This window comes from Anguilla rostrata, chromosome 6 (genome assembly GCF_018555375.3).
Source record: "Anguilla rostrata isolate EN2019 chromosome 6, ASM1855537v3, whole genome shotgun sequence".
Taxonomy (NCBI): Eukaryota; Metazoa; Chordata; class Actinopteri; order Anguilliformes; family Anguillidae; genus Anguilla; species Anguilla rostrata.
In genome coordinates this window covers 43182242-43203055 of record NC_057938.1, presented here as the reverse complement: position 1 = coordinate 43203055, position 20814 = coordinate 43182242, and the positions used below count along the sequence as shown (strand labels likewise).

Genomic DNA, 20814 nt, shown 5'->3' with positions numbered 1-20814 from the left:
TGTAATCCCAACAACCCTGATACAAATTTGCTTGAACAAATTACAATCTTGTGAGAATGCATGAAAAGAATCCTTATTGTACATGATCGAACTGGTCAGAAGATGGAGTTTCTTTCCTGTTTGTTTTATTCATTTAACAACAGCTGGAATAATGAAGTACTGAAATACTACAAGCCCTGAAGGACTACTTAGCTCCTCAACTGTCACTGGCTAACATGGAGGTTATGCAGAAAAGGAATGCATTGTTTTAGCGCATTAAAGAGGTTTCCTTCTCTACCTTGCAATTACACCAAAGCATTTAATCTATGAAACGCACCATTGCATGGTATGGCCGTCAGTATTTCTACACAGAGTAACCTCTCGGCATGAAGGAACACACAGTCTCGTCAGGTTGCTAATCGTGGGCCAATGAAAACATGGCTAGCAGATAGCACACACAGCGACTGAATGCAAGTTCTCAATTCCAAGATGTGAAACATTAGACCTTTCTATTCTGTATAGAATGTACAAGACTTCAAAACACCGTTATCACTCCACGCAGCACACATAAATATCTACATATAAAATTCCAGCTAATTGTTCACAGCGGTTAGAGAAATTGTGTTTCCTCAACACTGTGCAAAAATGTATTTGTTTAAGTTCCAAGACAGCTTAGTTTACTTTGCATTTCTTTCCTTCAGAGAGGCGTGACAATGACACAATCACATCTTGATAATTATGTTTTGAACTCAACCAGTACCAGGAGCCGGTGAAGTACAACAAAGTACAAATTTAGTACCACAAATAATATCTAAAATTATATTTTAGATGTAATATAATAACATAGGCTTATTCTCACAGAACTTTGATATTACTTGCCAATGGAGTTCAGCTCTTTTCCTTAAAAATAAAAATAAACATACATTTTAAGAACTACATAAATAGAACTTCTATTTTCATGGAAGATGTGTAAATGTTTGAAATCTCAATGAAAAATGAAAAATGAATTACTGTGAATTAATATATTTGTACTTGTGAATACATAATTTGTGTTTGTAGGAGTAGTTTACAGCAGGCAAGAGTGTGCAGAGGCTTTTGTTCGTATGTTAAAAGCAATATCCGTCAATAGCACTGATGCAGGTTATTTCACTAACAGGTAATATCATGTAATTTCCCAAACAATATGGAAAACTTATTTTACATAAGAATTAATTTATACAAAACCGGAAAATTATATAATGTGATGCCTGTTTTTGTATGATTCCTTTTGTATTTTCAGTGAGAGAAGTGCATGGAAATTGAGTGCCACAGTTACAAATACAAGTTTTGTTTTATGGTTAGCACACGACTCAACATAAATCTAACAGGAGCCGTAGGAGGGTGGAGTAATAACCCTAACCACTGTATATTATGGGTGTTCACTGATTAAATACAGATGAAACAAATGAAAAGGACACTTAGACGCTACTTGCAGTGCAAGTAACCGATATTCAATAGGCAGGTTAACTGGAGAGATGTGGCGTCGTGGACCTCGTAAATTAAGACACTGATCAAGCACTACAAGTGAAAATGTCTCACTGCATCTTCCAAGGACAATAAAGACATTAGAGAAAAATCCATGTTAATACGAACCACATTGACAGTCTTCCATAAACTGTAAATATTTCAAAAAGGACCTTCTTTTGCTACAACTTCAAAAGTCCCAATCACAATTAAAGGTTAAAGGATGCCAGTGTACCTTACTATATGCCACCTGAAGAGAATCAACCCTGTGTACCACAGAATTGGTGTAAACTTGATTATGTACAGCCCATACTATCGGACCACTTGATTAGGTACAGCCCATATTACCTTATGTACGGCCCACATTACACATAGTATATATTCAATTATTACACAACAAAAAGAATATTTTAACACGGCTGCCAATTAGTAAGAATAATAACTATAACAGTTACAACAATAATGACAGTTATCATGCGGCAAAAACTATGTTCATATTTCTATTTCATTTAAAAATAAACTGAAGCACCAGAGCTTATCACCATTTAGCTGACGAATCTACAGAAAATGAACAAAGAAACCATTTTCATACCGACAGATAACATTTCATAACAATGCGCAAGAATCGGTTCAGTTAAGAAAAGAACAATTCAACAGCCACCCTTGTTATCGTTGAAGCAGCCTGCCGCAAAATCGAGTTTACGGCAAACGCTGCTCGTGCTGCCCGTGTGACAGCGGCAGGACCACCCACTCCTGCAGTGGTGAAGCGCCGTCCGGAGAGGGCAATTAAAGTACTTCCTCAGGTCACACAAATCCCACTTGTTAAAGCTGTAAACTTGGGGGAGGGAGGGGTCAACCCAGCTGGCCGCGGCCCAAAATCATCAGGCCAATACTGGGAAACATGGATTGATTGTACTGCGGCCTCGCCACTAGGTAGCAAAGGGCAACGAAGTGGGGGGGGCTGGGGGGGGGGTGCTCCAGCTATGAAACATTCTTTCATCTGTCCGTGTTGTTTTTCTGTGTGCGTGCATATGTGTGAAAGATCAGGAGCATGGAACGTGGGGTGAGCAAAACCAAGCAGGATGGACGGGATGGTGTGTGTGCGTATGCATGTGTGTTTGTGTATACGGATGTGTGTATGTGTGTTTGGGCCATGGGGCCAGGGCATTTACTGAGCAGTGGACATTTTTGTATTGATGTTCACAAACTGCCAGTATCACTGATGTGTTCTGTCAGGAATTATGTGTTATTAATGACAACACATATCCAGGATATACCTACAAAAAAAAAAAAAATTTGATCTCCATTTAACTGTCCAGCATTTTGTTTGCAATCAAACCTCTCGCTTATGCATGTTTTGCAAGCAAAACTGCATAAATTCTGACTGTTCATAAGACTGCAGTGACTCATAGCAGTTCAGGGAAAAGCCATCATTGAAAGGAAGTTCTGTGTAAAAATTGTCATATCATTTTCATCTTTTATGAAAATCATAGTTTGCTTAAAAACTGAAAGAAGGTCCCTTTGAACATTTTCTGTGCTGCATGTGATCTCCGCTTTAAACCCTTGACCCACTCCCTGCGTGAGAATAATACATTTCCATGCTACCCTAAAGCACAAAGCGATTCTGTCCAACCCACAATGCTTAACCCCAGTGGTGTTGCAATACAGGAACACATATGGAATAAGACCTATCATAACAAAATGGCTGCCAAGTTCATATGTAGTTACTCACATCGGCAACAATGGCCATTGTGAAGTCAAAAAATACCCGTGCATCATGAGATGGTGGCAGGATAGTGACAGATCTGAAAGGCCGTCCTTCTACCGAAATGATTTTCCTGCTTCTTGTTTTGGCTGTGAACCTCAGAACAGCAATAATTTAGACTATTTGCTTGATTGCTAACATTGATAAGGGGGCAGTGTTTACATACCGCTCAGTAGCATGGCACAATTCTCTAATTGTGATCAAAGATGCTGCGGCAAGCTGTCCCTCCTCACACACGCCCACACACTCACTCGCACCCAGCAGTCCATTCACAGGTGAAACGAAGTTCACTACAACAAAAGCCTCTCATCCGTGAATATGACTCGTTATGTCCTGACCAATTCAAGCTATCTTTACTATCTTTCATCTGGAAGTGTTCCAAAAAGGTGTAGAGTAGGCCTAAGTGTTAGACTGGGCCTCAGGTGCAATGAGTTCCTGCTCATCATCTATCAGCTGTCAAATTCATCATGTGTTCCCCTCACCATTGCTATTAGTTGTGTTATGGCAGTAGTAAACAGCCGTATGAAGTGAGAAATAACATATTTACATTCATAAAATAGCATTAAACATAAAGGATAGGGGACTAAATATCACACAGACAAAAATTATGTCTCATTTGATAGGGGTGGGCTGGAAATGGAATCTAAAAAGGCACTGAACACATTGTATGTTTTTACATGTTAACTGACAATAACAACAATAATAGGCTAATAATTGAAATCACACAAACAATTCCCCAAAAGATAATGCTGGAGTAGTGCCATATTTATTTCCGGTTAAAACGTATCGATATCCCCATTGCTACGTAAGCTTATATTTGTTATTGTAACACAATAAGTCAGTTTTTTTTCTTACGAAAACAGTCCTCCTAACATACTTACTTAGCCAACGTCACACAGTAGGCTACATCCATCTTACCAGAAACGCTGACGTGAAGCCATGGCCTGCTCTGAAGGAGAACCTTACGTCCGGGGAAGTACAGAAGACGGGGCTGCTTTGTAGGTCAGGCTTTGCGTGTACCTGCAGTTACCTTGTGTATTTTCAAGGGCCAGCTCGCACAAGTCGTGCAGAAACTGAAACAGAGTAACATGGATTTCACTCTAGATCGCCTGGTAATGAAAATCGGAGGAGTTCTGTCGCACTAGGAAGTAGCTGTTGTAGCCTAGATGTGAATAGCTTTCGCCTTTGCGGTTCCGTTCTTTCATTTTTTCTTTTATTTTTTCTGACGCATTTCAAGTAGACCCAGATTCTTAAATTATTTTCTTTTAAATTTACCAATACTTTGTAATGATGTAGTGTGGGATACTGTGGAAATAATGTAGTGATATTTTTATTTTGTATTTTGTTTATTTGTAACATAATAAACAAACAAAAACACGCAGTCACTTTACCACTGGAGCCCACAAATTATATTCAAATAAATTTTTACTGCTTTGTTCTACTGCAGTATGGTGCTCAAGCTTAACGGAGACTGAACTTATTTAGAACGATTACATATTTGATACAAATGGCCGTGTTATTGTTGTTTTACTTTGTTATACATGGCTGTGTAAGATATTGGTGAATCATTAAGCACATCTATAAGCCGTTAATCCTAATGATTTATTATCTTGTGGTTTAAATGTATGGCTTTTCTCTGGAATAACTGTTTACCTCAACGAGCATAACCAGGTACAAATAAGAAACATTGGTTTTATACGTGAGGATTTCTTAGAACTTTCTTTATTCTTGATTGATTGCCTTGCCAATCTACTTAAATAATAATGAATTAAGGCCAGGAATGGCATGAACGGTGTTAATTTATAAACACCCAAGGAGCCAAATTGTCAGAATCTAAAAAGCAAATGAGCTCTTCAAAAAAATTCAGATAGGCTACTGGTGACAGACAGGTTCAACCTAAGGTAAATAAAAGGCCTGTTTCTAGCTAGGTTATTAGGAAATGTTCTACATTAATTTACTAGCAAATAATAAGGTGTGATAAATCACTTTCCCATTTGAAATGCTTTCCCATTTTCATCTGGCAATAGCTTAATCCATGAATAGTCAACTGGCTACAGTTTGGTTGTGCTGTACGGGGGAATGTGTGGGTGGCTTCTGGAAATGACCCACACTTATTAAACACAGAAAAAGCACTGTTGAGCAAAACCTCTTGTGGAAATGCTTTGTTTTTCTTCTTAACTTAATGGCGCCAATTCCCATTCTGCTGAACATACATATGTTTTGACAGGTCTTGTGATAATGTGATAATCAAGGTAAAGTAGGCCAGCTGACTGCAACATGGGCAGAACGATCCAAATTTATTTTTGAAAGTAACACGTATTAACTTTTCAAACACCACAACAGTTTTAAAGCTTCACTGGCTTTTGTCATCTGGCCAGTCACTGCGCCCTAACTATATAAACTCTAAATACTGCCTCAGTATTCCCTTTGATGGAAAAATGGCTAACCCAAGACTTTGGCTGGTTCAACTTTCCCTATGGTTTCCACAATGTAAAAATCACAGACAAAATCATGCATATGATATATAAATTAGGCAGTTACAGAAAAATAATATGTGATGGTAAAACATGGCATATATAATGTATAAACCTGTGAATGTGTGCAATTCTGCATTCATTGAATGTTTTGCTTTTTGAACATCATCAGTGATAGAAACACAAACTTTTCAAATTGAAAAGCCAGCATCCAACATTTTGGGAGTCTTGCATCTAACCTTCTTCCACAAAAAAAACCCTGGCATACATGCTCATCTGGGTAGTAAAATGATCAGTCTTGCCATTGAAACTCAGGTGAGCCCTGTCACAGTCTAGCCTTCTGAGGCTCTAAAATATCTTGATTCAATCAATGTTTGTCCTTAAATTTGACTAACACCTTAATACAATTGTAGGTTTGCTGTTAAGTGACTTTTTCTAACTTTGTGAAGAAAAACAACAGCACTGTATTTATCCACAAGCCTGAGCTAATGTTCACTGATTTCTGGTCACAGTTTCTTCCACAAAAACCGCATCCATTCCCACAGCGAGCTCTTATCGTGCTCGTTTCAGCTTATCACGTGACCTTATCAAGTGTCCTTGTGTCATCTGATAGACAGCCTGTGAAAGGTTACTGTGATACCTAGCTGCTGTTACACCTCTTTGCATTCGCAATTTAGTCAGACTATGCTTTCAATGAACAAGCCCGGGTTAAAACCATGTGCTGAGCACTTGGCCTGTAGTTTACTCTGAGGGAGTCCGAGCCGCCCCAGGTCTGTGATATTTCAGGTCCAACAATGCTTACCTGAGGTTCACAGCCTAAACATAAACTTTGTGGTTCCCACCTGGTGCTTATTCACATGAGCGTAGTCATTTCCGTACAAGTATCGATTCCACATTGATTTTACTAATGGATAAGGTGGAAATTCAAGGAATGGGTTGGGTCATTGCACAAAATGAATGGCAATAGAGATCACATGACCCAATTCCCAGAAGTTGGCTGTTATCATGTTTGGCTATTGCATAGTCATTTATAAATGTCACCCATGCAGAGGTAAGTCATACATAGCTCCTCTGACTGTAGGCAACATGCAAAAGCTAAGGAGGTTTAGAAAAAAATATCTTGCCAGGGTGTTTAGGGCCATCTTCATAAGATATAGCCCGCAATGAGGGGCAATGATGAACTTCAAGATTTTTTTTTTCTTTTCTAGGGCGCAGAGGTGAGAAGACATGCTACCAGCATCTGTCTTGTTTGTAAGCAAAGCACAGAAGACAGATGATCTGGCGCAGTAAATCTACGGGCTGTTATAAATTACCAGCAGATGAGTACGATAAAACTTGTCAAAACAGGCCCTCCCCCTCCGAAGCTCACACCACTGATGAAATTGCTAAAGTCAAGATAGTCACCATTCCTGCAAATTGAGTCCTATTCATTTGGATTCAAATATTGGGTTGTTAAAAACAAATAATTAGCATGCATTATACACCATCATGACTCCACATTGCCCATAAGTATTAGTATGTGACTGAATGCTGTGTGTCCCCTGCGATAGATTGCTGACCTGTCCAGGGTGTATTCCTGCCTCTCACCCAGTGCATGCTGGGATAGGCTCCCTCACCCCCCGTGACTCTGACCAGGATAAGCCTGTATAGATAATGGATGGATATACAGCATTGTGTACAGGACCTTTTTATTGTGCGGCATTTCCTGTAGTCTCTCAAGGACAAAGGATGGACATTGCATAGGGAGCAACACAAATGTTTGTTTGCTGTAGGACAGAGCCCTTCGCTTGCACATGGAGGCCAGAGGAACAGGTCTACGGTGTTTGGTGTCCATGGTAACAATATCCCCTAATGTTCCTCTTCCTTTGTTTTTTGACTGCTTTTGAGATGAAACCATGTTTTTTCATAGTCTTATCTAACTATAATAATCTTGAAAAATAAAAAAAACCTTGGCTTTAAAACGGCTGTATGACTGTTATTATTTGAATGATGAATTATGTTTATACAAATTATTGACACATTTCCCCACTGCAACTCTAATTGGCTCAAAACAAAGATACACAAAGAGTATCCAAACCAAGCCATCATCTTGGTCGCTGAAAATTACAGAAAGGCAACATAGCTTTTTATATTTTTTATTTATTGGCAACCAGCATGGGGCTGAATATGTCCAATTCCAATTGAGGGGAGTGTAGAAATGTGCTCCTACAAAATGTGCGGCGTTACCAGCCTGCTTTTCTTTCCCACACTGCGGCCCACAGCTAAGCTTGCATAGAGCGTAGTCGGAGGAAGACCTTCCATATGCAGCTTCGACATGCGGTCCACGGGTGCCCGAACGACCAGAAGGGGTCGCTAGAGAGAGGTGAAACATGGACCCCCTGACCAACTGAACCCATATCCTGGGCGACGCAATGGAGCTACCAGCCACAGTCAGCACAGGCACGCTCCAATGAGGTTCATCCATGCGCCGCTGTGTGGTGCCTTTAGCCACCCAGCATTCCATCATTTTTGTTCCTTGCACTAATTAATACACAGACTGAGGGAAATTATTTAGTTTTTGTTTCCTTTGCTGGAAGCTACATAAAAAAAAAAATTATTTTCACACAAAGCTGAACTGTTACCAAAAGCAAAGATTCAGGTGATAGTGTTATTGCTGGTGAATTAAGAAACAACCATAGTGCTTGAACAAACAACCTCACAAGATGTATAAGTACGGCGACTGAAACGCTAGCCAAACCACCAATGGAAGTTTTGAAGGGTCCTGCTCTCTCACTCGTCAGGCCCTTTTTTTTTAAACAAGCTGTATCTCATAATCATCATCACCATTACAGATGAAAGCAAATAGCTGATTCAAATTTGTTCCAATTGCTGCAATTAAATAACTGGTTTTGAGATGCTATCTGCCTTTCTCCCCAAAAATAAAAGAGAGAGACTCAAGCATTAAATAATCATACCATCAGAAATAATTAGGGTCCAACTTTGATGTTGTTTATAAAATCTTGCAAATACATCAGGGGTCGGAATGATGTTGGGGACCAACGTGGCAGACGCCGGGTTGCCATGGCACGGGACGGTGGGCTAAGCCCAGACATGGCCCTGGACCACCTGGCACAAAAATCAGTGGGCAGAAGATCGCTATCTGAAACCTTTCTGGGAATACATGCAGCTATACTGTCGTTGCATAATGGTACTGATAGGAGGATTACTCAAGGGTTGAACTTCTGTAGAACCGAAGAGTGAGTAGACGTTGGCTAATATACCAATGTAGAATGGAGCCCTGACAGAGAGATATGCATACATTTACAAAATCCTGTATTCAGGCCATTTTCATTTGGAGGGTGGAGGAAGTTAGAGAGGGGATTTTCACATGACATGGGAAAGCCAATGCACATCATGTTAATGATCTTTGATGAAAAATTATCATTTTGGTTTCAAAAGTTTTTTTTAAATCTAATAACTGTTAATTCATTTTTGCAGACCTGGAGATGTATTGAAACGGTTTAACTTATAACACATACCTTCTGTTGTATCACATATGGGTTTCAACATCAACATTTAATTTGGGTTTGATGAAGGAAAAATGGAAACAAAAAGAAAAAAAAAGTGGGTTATCAAAATATTTCTCTCCATGACGCCCATCATTTCACAGCTGAGGAGCATCTCTGAGGATAGTTTTCAGGCTTGGCAGACTCATCCTCAAAATCCCTCTGGTTTACAGACTGCTGCGATCCCACTGACGCATACCGAACAGAATACACCCAGATTGTCCTGGGCAGTCTCTGAGCTGTTTCTTTAGTTGGTGGAAATTACAGGGAGACAAATAAACAAGGCAATCATTTTCCCCCATCTTGAGTCAACACTACACGGAGGTCAACATATCTGGACGTCTCCCCCAACCGCTTTATCCCTGGAGCCACAGCCCGGGTCAGGAAATGACATACACTAGCAGAAATACCTAAGATGGACTGATGTGGATATTTCAACTGTTTCATCTTGAAACAGGAAGTTGCTGGCAGACCCATTTAGAACAAAAATTATCTTTGTCTTTTATGTTCCAATTAAGAGTGCAATGAGGTTACAGACATTGTTTGTGTGTGTGTGTGTGTGTGTGCGTGTGCAGGGGCTTACGGTCATTGATACAAGGGTGGGGCATACGCCCTCACCCCCCTCCAATCGTCATCATCCAAGTTCATTCAGGATATACATATTTTTTTCAGTTCATTCTACATCCTTATCGACTAGACTTCTAGACCGGGTGAGTAAAGCATTGTTTTATTTTAATGGTACCTGCATTATTCACAGTTTCCCCTGGACTGCGATTGCAAACCCCACCACAACTCCCCCCTTCATTCCACGATTACAATTCCCCCTCCATCCCCAGTCCATGATCGTAATCTTTTTTTTTAATCCCCTGTGTGTGTGTGCGTGTGTTAGGTAAAGCCTTAGGTAACAAGGAATCAACAGAACCAGTATAACAAGGAATAAATGCTCACTGAAGTTTTATTTCACTGACACATGCAGCATTCTAAAATACTGTGGTTTTCTGTTCAACAATAAAAGAATTACACAGAAAAGGTGTAGATCAAATCAATGCAAATAGCAACTGAAATCATAAAGCAGTCCTGATTCTTCATTAACAAATATAATTATGTAACACCCTCTCAGTGGAAGGTTCCAAAAGGCTCTTCTGTGTCTCCACAGATGAAATAGGTATCTAGTTTTCTTTGTTGAGCAGAATGGTTCAATTAAAGACCTTTCACATATCACCTACCATAGCTTCAATTGTGGCAAAGAATTCAGCTATCAACTCCCTATTCAATGAGAAATGTTACACTGTAGACTATTAAAACATAATTTGTGCAATATGCCTTTCATCAAACCTAGATACTTTAACGGTTATGTTTCATAGTCTAAGGAACATCCTAGAAGTCAAATTCCAAGCAAAATTTTCTTTCCAGTATTATTTGAGATCAAATACCAGGGTGTGAAAGTTCTCCATCCAAAAGCCCTGTTCACCAGCATCAGTGAACCAACATGTACTGCAGTCCTGCAAATTGTGATTTAAGGTCAGATTAGGCAGAGGCAATGGTTCAAGTTTATTATTCCAAAGGCTGAGTCGCAGTAATCACAGGCTCCAGCACTTTGGGACTTGCTGCAGCTACTGTGGAGAAAGAGAGCGAGTTTCAGGGCCATTTTCTCTGTGTTTACATAAACTGGCCAGTTACGTGCATAGTTTCCTTTAGCACCAACCATGTGGGTCGCAGTAGTTTATTAATGTAGTCCACGTAATTGCATAATTGAGTTATTCAAAAGCCCTGTTTATTTTTACTGAGGCCATATCAAAAGCTTCAAAATGGCCCCGGTCAAATTTGAAGAACATTTGGTTCTTAAGGTCACATTTAGCTGTAGAAAACAAGGAAATTAAGTCTCCATACATAATATCTTGATATCAGTACATGAGCTCAGACACTGGGGTAATTACAGATAAGTTTCCCGGTGCGCTGCTATTTTGCTAATTGCTAACGAGTCACTGCTTTAAGCTTTATAAACACCGTTCTCATTTGGCAGTATTTGCACATTTTAGAATTACATTGTGGTGAAAAAAAGTGTAAATATTCAAAGGGGACCAAAAGGAAACTCAAAGCGCACAGGAAGTGGTTCAAAATCTCTAATGGCGCCCCCACCTTCACCTGATTCATATACTGTAAGTAATGTCTGGCCTGCCTAACAGCATTTGAAGACCATCACGAATATATATGTAACATCACTAAAGCATTAATGAAAATTAAGTAGGCGAAGCAAGAACCAAAATACAACTCCTGAATTCACACAAATTACAATCACAGCAAGGCCTAAGAAGATAAACCTAAAACCATAAAACGTACAATAATCTGATATTGTTTAAGGAAAAAATATTCTTTATTTTACTGAAGGATGTATTGCCAATTTTCACTATTTTCTGCATTGTCTTCAGGGTCATTTGAAATCTTCATTGCTTTAGTGTGATGTATTGTGGAACCTTCTTTTTATCTGGGCTTCCAATGATCTCATGCGTCAGGCTTTTAATTCGATTTTTGAAACGTGATGCCAAGAGCTTCGCACTGTGCAAAGCTCTATTGTACCAAATATGATGTCTTTATTGGTAGACCGCCTCATCTGGTATTAATCTACAGTGATTTATTTAAAGGTATATTGCTATTTCCATTTATTTCTCTTAACACATTAGTGTGTTGATTTTGACTAAATGTACATGATCATATGAGGATGGTTCAGAAGCCCAAACTATAAAGGCTACAACGTTCGCATCAAGCCTGTAATCTGGTCTCCATTTGACCGTTTTGAAAATGATACACGACAGCCACCTGGCTTTGATTGTTTCCCACTTGCAGGCTGGTTAGCGCTGGCTAGTTTTTATTGGAAATTCAGTTAGCGTGCTTCCTTCATCCTGCGTGCTGTATCCCTGTGGCTCGGCACACAGCCTCATCCCTGCTTCACCGTGTATCCCCCCTTCCCATGGTCTCTGGGCCTGAGAAAAGCAAGCCAGGCGAGCGTGAACAATGAGCTCATCCTTCACGAAGACACCTTCTGAGCATCAAGAGCACCAGAAATCTACTTCAATGAAACAGATTTTGTACAGCGCTATGAACTGCAGTGGAATGTTGTAATGTTTCCTTTGCCTATACATTTATACCTGTATTATCATTTTGCTTCCAAAGGTACATAACGATTAAATTATTATATTTTATAATAGAAATAATAATATATTATATGCCTTATTTTTTTTTTAATCATGAGGACTGATATAATGTATTATTTACATTTTGAGATAAAGCCTTATAGTGACTTCATTCCATTTCGTTCAGTTCTTTTTTCTCCAGAGTAACACTGCAGTAGATGTGTTAATTGGCTGTTCAGATTAGGCCTTGCACATGTGTGAAAGAGACAGTCATGTTTACTCATGGTCTATGGCCTATGTAGTCAGGGCAGAACAACGGGGCAATCCAGGTTTTTGGTTTGGCTGCTGCACTGAGGTGAGTGGGTGCACACAACACCATTGTCCCAGGAGAGGACACTACAGTCTGCTTAGCATACCATAGCATAGCTTAGCAATGCTCACTTCTAATATTTATCATAGCGCAGTGAATTTATTGCATTCCACTTGTGTTTTTGTTGAACGTTAATGTTTACTGAAATATTTCCAGGCATCCATCCTTTGAAGATGTGTGAACTTTATAATGGAACAGTCCTGTAAATCCATGTAGTTTTTACTAAAGATGAATGCTGTTTTGACTATATTCTATATTAATTGAAGAGACACTTGATATGATTGGCACATATGATTGTATCTAATGATAAATTGTATATTGTAACAGTAAATTGCCTACATGAAAAGTTCATTAGAAATAATAAATAAATAAATAAATAAATAAATAAATAAATAAATAAATAAATAAATAAATAAATAAATAAATATTATTATTATTATTAGTAGTAGTAGTAGTAGTAGTATTGTTGTTGTTATGTCTGAAACCTTCCATCTCTGGGCACTGCATATCAGTGCCAGTCAGTGTCAGTCAGTGCCAGTTGGTGCCAGTCAGTGCCATCACTGTACCACAGAGCTGCCAGCCAAGGCGCTGTGGAACCGTCAGGGCTCCATTCCAGACTTTACTGCAGACCAAACCATACGGCCCTAAAACCCTGGAGGGGTCACCACTCAGCAGCTTCTAGAATATGTCTTCTGTTTTGATTTAGGATAATATTTTTTGGCATGTAGGATGAGAGCGAACAAAGGCATTGAATAAGCTTTAAAAAATTATCTATCTGTCCCTAATACGTTTAAGATGAGGTCCTCGTATAAGTTAGATCTTCCAGATGCATCAAAGAACATATATTTCTGCTCTTACAATGGCACAAATGATGATATAATGAAACATCCAATAACTGGTCCACCGCAATGGAAACCTATTTACGGAAAAAATAAGGCCTCAAAAAGAACAAGTGTCACCAGAAAATAACTGACAAAGGATGAGTGGAAATCTGTGATGCTGGAAATTGCTGAGAGTCCCAGGTTTTGTTGAGCTATGCTGTAGCTACAACCAGACATTTAATTTAATACAGCGGTTGGGATGGGACTTTTATTTTGTGGGGTAGGCTTCAAAGTGCCAGTGTAAACAGAGCTTGCTAACACTGTTCTTTTAGAAATAGCTATAACCAAAACAGGAAATATTGTCTTCTGTCGGCAGTTTGATTCATTTTTTTATTTTTATTTGGCATACATTTATGCATTTCATTTTATATTAGAACAATTAATCAAGGACTAAATGGTTTTTTATTGTTGTTTTGTGTGTTTTTGATAAGTGGCTTTACAGAATTCATATTGTAACAAATCAAATCTTTTGGTGTTTCGTGTTTGCTTGAAGTGTATCGTTGTCTCCTCGGAGGTCAGGTGATTTCCATTCTCGGGCCTCAAGGTAGCACAGATGATTAGATCAAGCGCGCGGCCTTCAGCGCGGCCAGATTAGAGTAGAGTCTGCTCTTCTTGAAAGCAAGTCTGGAAGCGCCTCTAAAAACAATGGTCTTTATGGCCGACGCGACTCGTTTAATCGCATGACTGACGGTGAATGCCCACATTTCCTCTTCGCTAAAAGACACCCACGGAGTGGAGCTATGTCGGAGAGGGACTGCTTACCTTCAGCGCCTGCTCTCTCCCTGAAAGTCCCACGTCGCCGTGCGGCTAACAGCTTACGGAAATAACAAAAATATACACTTCTGGGCGGCTTAAATGATTTAATAGCTGTATTAATTAGGGCGAGATCAATATAACCTGACTAATAATACGTGACATCCATAGCTTTTCAATCTAGAATTGAAACGTTTTGGTTAAGGTCTACTTCTCTGTAAGCTCAAACCATGTTGGATGTCAGCTGTCTCTCGTTAATTAATAGTTCGGAAGCACCTCATATCCAGGGCTGAAAGATAAATATTTTTTAAGCAGGTAGGCTACACAACAAATAGCCTCTCACACGCTCAGCTATTGATGGCAAGTAAAAATCTACAAAATGTAATTTCAAAAAATCATCACTACAGCCATGGCTGCACTTGTTATTAATTAACTTTTTTATTTTGAAATGGGGTCATGACGTATGGCTTGTTTTTTTTGTTTGGGATATGTTCCATTAATCCAAACAATTCTTTTCTCAGCAATGTTTTAACTCATGTGAAAACATGCTGATGTGGGCATAAATTTCGCAAAGAACAGAAAAATAAATTGTGCCTTACTTTTTTTCTTTACAAAATAATTTCTTTCTATTTCATTTCTCCATATTATATCCTTTGCTATTGTTGTAAATTATACTGGATTTGGAACAAGCTACAGTAAATTCCTTTTCTTGTCTTGCATGGGCTCTACCATAAATGCAATTTATTTGAATTTCATTTACTGTGGCAGGGCGGCTGAGAACTTAACGAAATAATCATGCACTGAAACAGAAGCGTGTAAATGGAGGATAAGGAACGGGTCAGATCACATTGCTCTTTTTGGGGGTCATATGGCAATGCCTATTTCAATTCATCACGTTGAATTCAAAGACAGCCTTGCGTGCGTTCGGTTTCACTGAGCGCTGTTTTATAGAATCCTTTCCCCGCTGATTTTAACGAGTCATCAAAGGACAGAAATTTACGGTTAAATTGATTTAACCTCAGATATTAAGGTGACAAAACATGCTTATAGTAAATATGCGGACTAACCTGTTGTATGTTCTAAACGGATGGGGGAGGAAAGGATTGTTTGTCAAGGTATATGAGCACAAGACTTCTATAGTCTTCTGTGCACAAGCCTGGTCCACAGTCTGTATGGCAGGTAGAGTCGGGCATGTATGGCTTACGCCCACTGTCTCACAAGGTGAGGAGACAGAACCAGACCAGTGTAGCCTGGATTTATAGAGACTGAATTGTGTGTCATGCAGGCTGCCCATGAGCCAGATTGTACAGCACGTTCTGTATAAGAAAAATTTAGGCTCTGTGGGGCATAGATCTTTCAGAAATTATTACCCTTACAGTCAAGCCCAGAAATGCTGATTGTAAATCATTATTATTATTATTATTATTTTATGTAAATAAAGGCATTTTCTTCAAAACCATACTGTATTTATTTCGAGATGTGTAGTAAAAAAGGACTTTATGAAAGACTTGAAATTCTTGTCATAAAATTTACAAATGTGTCTTTACATGACTGAGGTGAAGAAGCAAGCTGAAGAAGAATAAACCAGAATGTAAAAAAAAATATATTTATGTCTTTCACTGTATAACTGAAGCTTCACAGAAATATCTCATCCATCATTTTACATTCCAGCAATATGGTGAACTTACATAGCTTTACAAGAATAAACTAGTTGATTCTAAAATTAATTTAAAACAATGGATATCAGTTGCAATTATAGATTTTAGGTCCAATGGTCTTTCAGTAATGGTCTTTCTCAATGGAGAAATTGTGGGTTGTCATCTTATAACTGTTAATTGTGGCAAAAATTTGATTACTTGATTAGTTGATTTATTTATCATGTTGAATGACCTATCTGTCATTTAGAGCTTGCTTAGCATTACCAGTGAACCTCTGTGACCAATTCCCAGTTGTCAGAAATAAAATAATTATTTTGGAAAACATTTTTATATTCAACAAATCAGTATTGCTATCTGTTAAACTGTATTCTTGCAGGAATACTTTTAACAATATGATATATAAATATATAATGTTATCATTAGAAACAGTCTGTTTTTGTTTTGTTTTTTAAACACCTTTTTAATTAATATTCAATAATTAGATAGATGGGATAGGAAAGGAAAAGCCAGTCTCATATGTTTGTATTAACTATAAACTTCAGGTTGTTTTTAATTGATATATGTTCAAAACCAAACAGAAAATATATATGTACATTTTCTGTTTGGTTTTGTTTTTTGTCCATTTTAATAGGCTCACTTTCAATATTATATTTTTTATCACATTTTTCATTGCCTAATATTTAATTTCCAAGTGCATAATTGGTAAATTAATTGAAATTACCAAGATGTATTAATCTTCAGTCTACTGCAGAATTAAATGTAAGTAATTTTAGTTACAACCAACTGCTTTCTCATATTTGAACAAACCACTGTTAAATCAAAATAAACCTGTTTTATGGTATGAAAGAAAGTCTTTAAGCCTTAGTATTATGGGTCCTTGAGATAAAATGCTTACCTATGCGGCTTATTGAAAGCAATAAAACAAATAATAATAATAATAATAATTATTATTATTATTCATTTTCAAAAATCATTTCAATAATCATTGTATTTAAAGTGTTTTACATACCTAGAGCTGTGCAGAGAACAACAATCAAAGCATAATAAATTATCAATAAATGATTAAGTATTTAAATCACACAGTCAAACCCAGGGGGACTTCATGTTAACACAAGCAATTGTCTTAAAAGATCTCATGCAAATGTCACATGCATTAAATTTCTATAATATTGAAAGCTCTATTAGGATGAAAGGATAGTTCCTAAAGACCCACTGTTTTTTAATCTGTTTTTCAGTTATTTCTGTACGTACTGTACAGAACAATTAGAGTGCATTTATAACACTTGTTTTTGCTTTCTATTTCTCCGCATAATTATCCTATGTTCATGTCTTCTTACTCTCAGTATCACACACAGTGCTGTCACTCCACAGACTTTTTCATGCCATTTATGAGCCTAATATGTGAAATAATAGATGCTGTTGTGTGTCGCAGCCAAAGCAAATACGCAAGTGTGAACACCAGATACTTTCAAAATGGAGTAATCGTTGGCTCATTTTTACATGAATCCCCCTCCCCCACACCACAGATGTCATCAGGTATGCTAGACCCACTCTGGATCAACATTCTTTTTTCCTGGACCATAATTTCATTTACATAAAAAAGAGGAGAGGAATGGAAAGAGGGAGAGGGACAATAAAAAGAATCAAAGTTGACAAGCCAGGCGTGCGTTTACAAGCTATGTGCTCTCGGCTCAAAAGATTATATGCTGTTAACCTTGAATGAGAGCATCAGAATCTCAACCAAGGCACAGAATAGGCTATTCTCCCAATTTCCCCATTGCTACAAAAAGGTCAATTTAACAGCAACACTGCCACCTACTGACTGATTCCTGACAACATTCTATACTTCACCTTGTTTCAGTCTGAGGAATGGTAAAGTGATCTTCCTCAAGCCTATAAGGGATATTTGCCTGTCAGCAGCAGCATTGTGAATTTCTCTAAAAGCTTTGGACCACCAAGCTGCCTCGATAAAAGATGGTTGTAGATGCAAAGAAAAAGAGCTACACTATTTATATTTTCCCTCTGCAACTATATGTAGATACAAATGAAATATTTGAATTATGAGGAAAGCAGGAGTACAATATATATGTTCAATAAAATGTGGGGTTTACGGTGAAAGTTGGTGAGCTCAATAGCTTAAGCTGACTAATATCTTTACCATTTAAAATGACATCGATTTGGTTGATTGTTTTTGCATCTGGTAGATGTTGGATGAGTTACCTAATTCTTTATTCTTGCCACTCTTTCATAGATGAGCCCTTTTACTTATTTTGTAGACACAGTATTCAAAGATGCACAATGGTGACAACACAGTATTCAAAGATGCACAATGGTGACAACATGAATGATAAACACTATGAATATTATGATTTTATTTCCTTAAAATAATTCAGGAAACCTTTGCCACAAACAACACCAATAGTGTGATCTGTGACAAGAATTGGTAGTGTGAAGTAAAACAGGTGATGCATGACACCCATTTAGTATGAAAACACATGTCTCACATCAGCTGAGACAGAATGGCAAACATTTAACCAGTTAAAGAAGAGTATAATCGCATTGCCAGAGTGTGAAAGCTGAATTAAAATCTGTCTTTTGAGAAAAAACTAATCTGTGTTGTAGCTACAATCTTGTGACTGTGAATTATTTTTGCAATACTGTTTTAGCATCAAATTTTAAATGTGGAAAAACAACACCACTTGATGTGTGTGCATTTATATGCAAGTTAATGATCATCAACTTCGCCAACTAATGTGTCTTCAGAGCATCATCTGTTTTATCTGGGCACTGGGAGTGCTTTCTTTATGAATACTCAGCACATGCAAGCAGCATTCTTATTTTTGTGTGTCCCCTGGATAGTCATCAATCATCACTTAGTTTGAAGGTGTTGGAAGAAGATTACTAATAAACCTTATGTTGTTCTGGCTTTTGAGTAAGGACACTTTATTAAATCTGCCAATTATTTATTTCTGTGGATATGTGCATTTTATGTGTATTATTCGCATGTATGTGCATGTGTGTACGTGCAATCCCAGGATGCACCACACGCAACACAAAACAAAAATCCGTTTGAAAAAAGGTATGCAAAACATTCCTGTTCACGATCTCTTGTTCTTCAGCTTTGTTTTTTTTCCCTCCATCTCTTCTCTCGTTCGAGCATTCTCACTCGCGAGCTTGCCAAAGAGTGACTCAACAATCAAATATCTGCTATGGAGAAATAGAACATCTAAATAAGAAAACTATCAGCATGGGAAATGTAACCAGAAGGCAAAGCTACCTGCTGTTTAAACAAATACGATTCCATATAATTCTGTCACCGTTCCAAAAAAGCCTGCCTGTCTTAAGGAAGTTCCAAAGCTCCAGGGAGGACGTTTCTGTCTTAGGGGACGCATAAGTAACTACTTGCCCGGAACAGACGTTTGAATGTCGGAGCTGGCCACCAGCAGCGATGCATAACAGTTTCTGATTGTGTGAAGATCATGGCGGAACTCCCCGGAGATACTCGACGCTTGGGTGGCGCTGGACGTTGCTATGCTGAGACGCAATCGACTCATATTAGCTCCTGGAGAATCGCTTAATGTTTGTCAGGCCTGGACTTGGTTCTCGACGCAAAATCGCTGAGTACGTTTCTAGGGAAATGTCCTCGGTATGGTAAGACGTTTCTGCGCAATAGTGATTTATCACTGCCACAGAAGACTTTCAGTTGTTTTATAAAATATGTTTGTCATACTGTTGAATACAAAAATAAAATAAAATTAAATGTGTCGTCTTATCTATGTCTTTGATGGTAATATATATACCTGCAAATGAAAAAATGAACAGCGTTCCTTATGAACTTAAACTAAAACTCTGCAATATTTTTTTTACACTGAGGGGAACACTTTGTTCCGCAGTTCCAATGACAGAGTTGGAATGTTCCATGATGACTTTTTTGCAGAACCCCCTCGTGATTATAAACATGTATAATATGTATTCATAATTTGTTTTTCACACTTCACACATTGTTCAATGAGCCTAATGTATTCTTTTTTGACCTCACTTTGGTTTTTTAGAGTTGCTCTCTTGCAAAAGCACCTGCAGCCAAGGGAGAAAAACAGTGGACGTCTTGTGAGGGCTGAGCGGTCTCTCTTCACATGCAGCCAAATGGCTGCTCGGGGAACTGAATGGAAGTTGTAAAAAAAAAAAAAAAAAAAAGATGAAAAATAAAACCCTGTTTGCCAGCGGTGGTGGCCTCCTGGTTCCCCAGGTGGATGGAATACAGCTGAAATCACTGGAGACGTTTATATTTTGCAAGGAGTCCAAGATCACTCATCTGCTTGGGTTAAAAAAGGCTGTTCTTCCCCCCACACATCTGAAATACCGCTCAGTAAGGCACATGCAAAACAAATAAAACTATTAGTGCCGTTGCTGCTGGATCCAAAGGCAATTTTGCTGAATTTGCTTTAATTCAAATAAATTTCATGGCCATAGACCTTGCTTGTATTGACACCATCTTGGCTCGCTGGCACCCTCTAGCCAATGATTTGAGAATCCACTGGAGCCCATGGTGAGCCTTGGTGCCAAGACAGGGTCAATGGTCAAAGTGCATTTTCCCCTTGCCACCCCATACATGGCATTATTGGTGTATTGGCAGTACTTGCATTTAAAGGGGGGGGGGGGGGTCACAGAAGTGTTGAACGATGGGAAAACTATTGTGACTATTCCTTCCTTCCCAGTCAATATGACAGCTGTTTTTCCTGGCCACCTACGCTCTGG

The 20814-nt window shown here is 38.4% G+C and overlaps 1 long non-coding RNA gene across 1 annotated transcript; it reads left to right on the top strand.

Moving 5' to 3' along the window:
• Positions 1 to 19139: 19139 nt before the first annotated feature.
• LOC135257995 (uncharacterized) lies at positions 19140 to 20267 on the top strand. The gene is made up of 2 exons (XR_010330846.1): positions 19140 to 19705; positions 20112 to 20267. It is a non-coding gene; the product is annotated as an uncharacterized LOC135257995 (long non-coding RNA).
• The last annotated feature ends 547 nt before the right edge of the window (positions 20268 to 20814 follow it).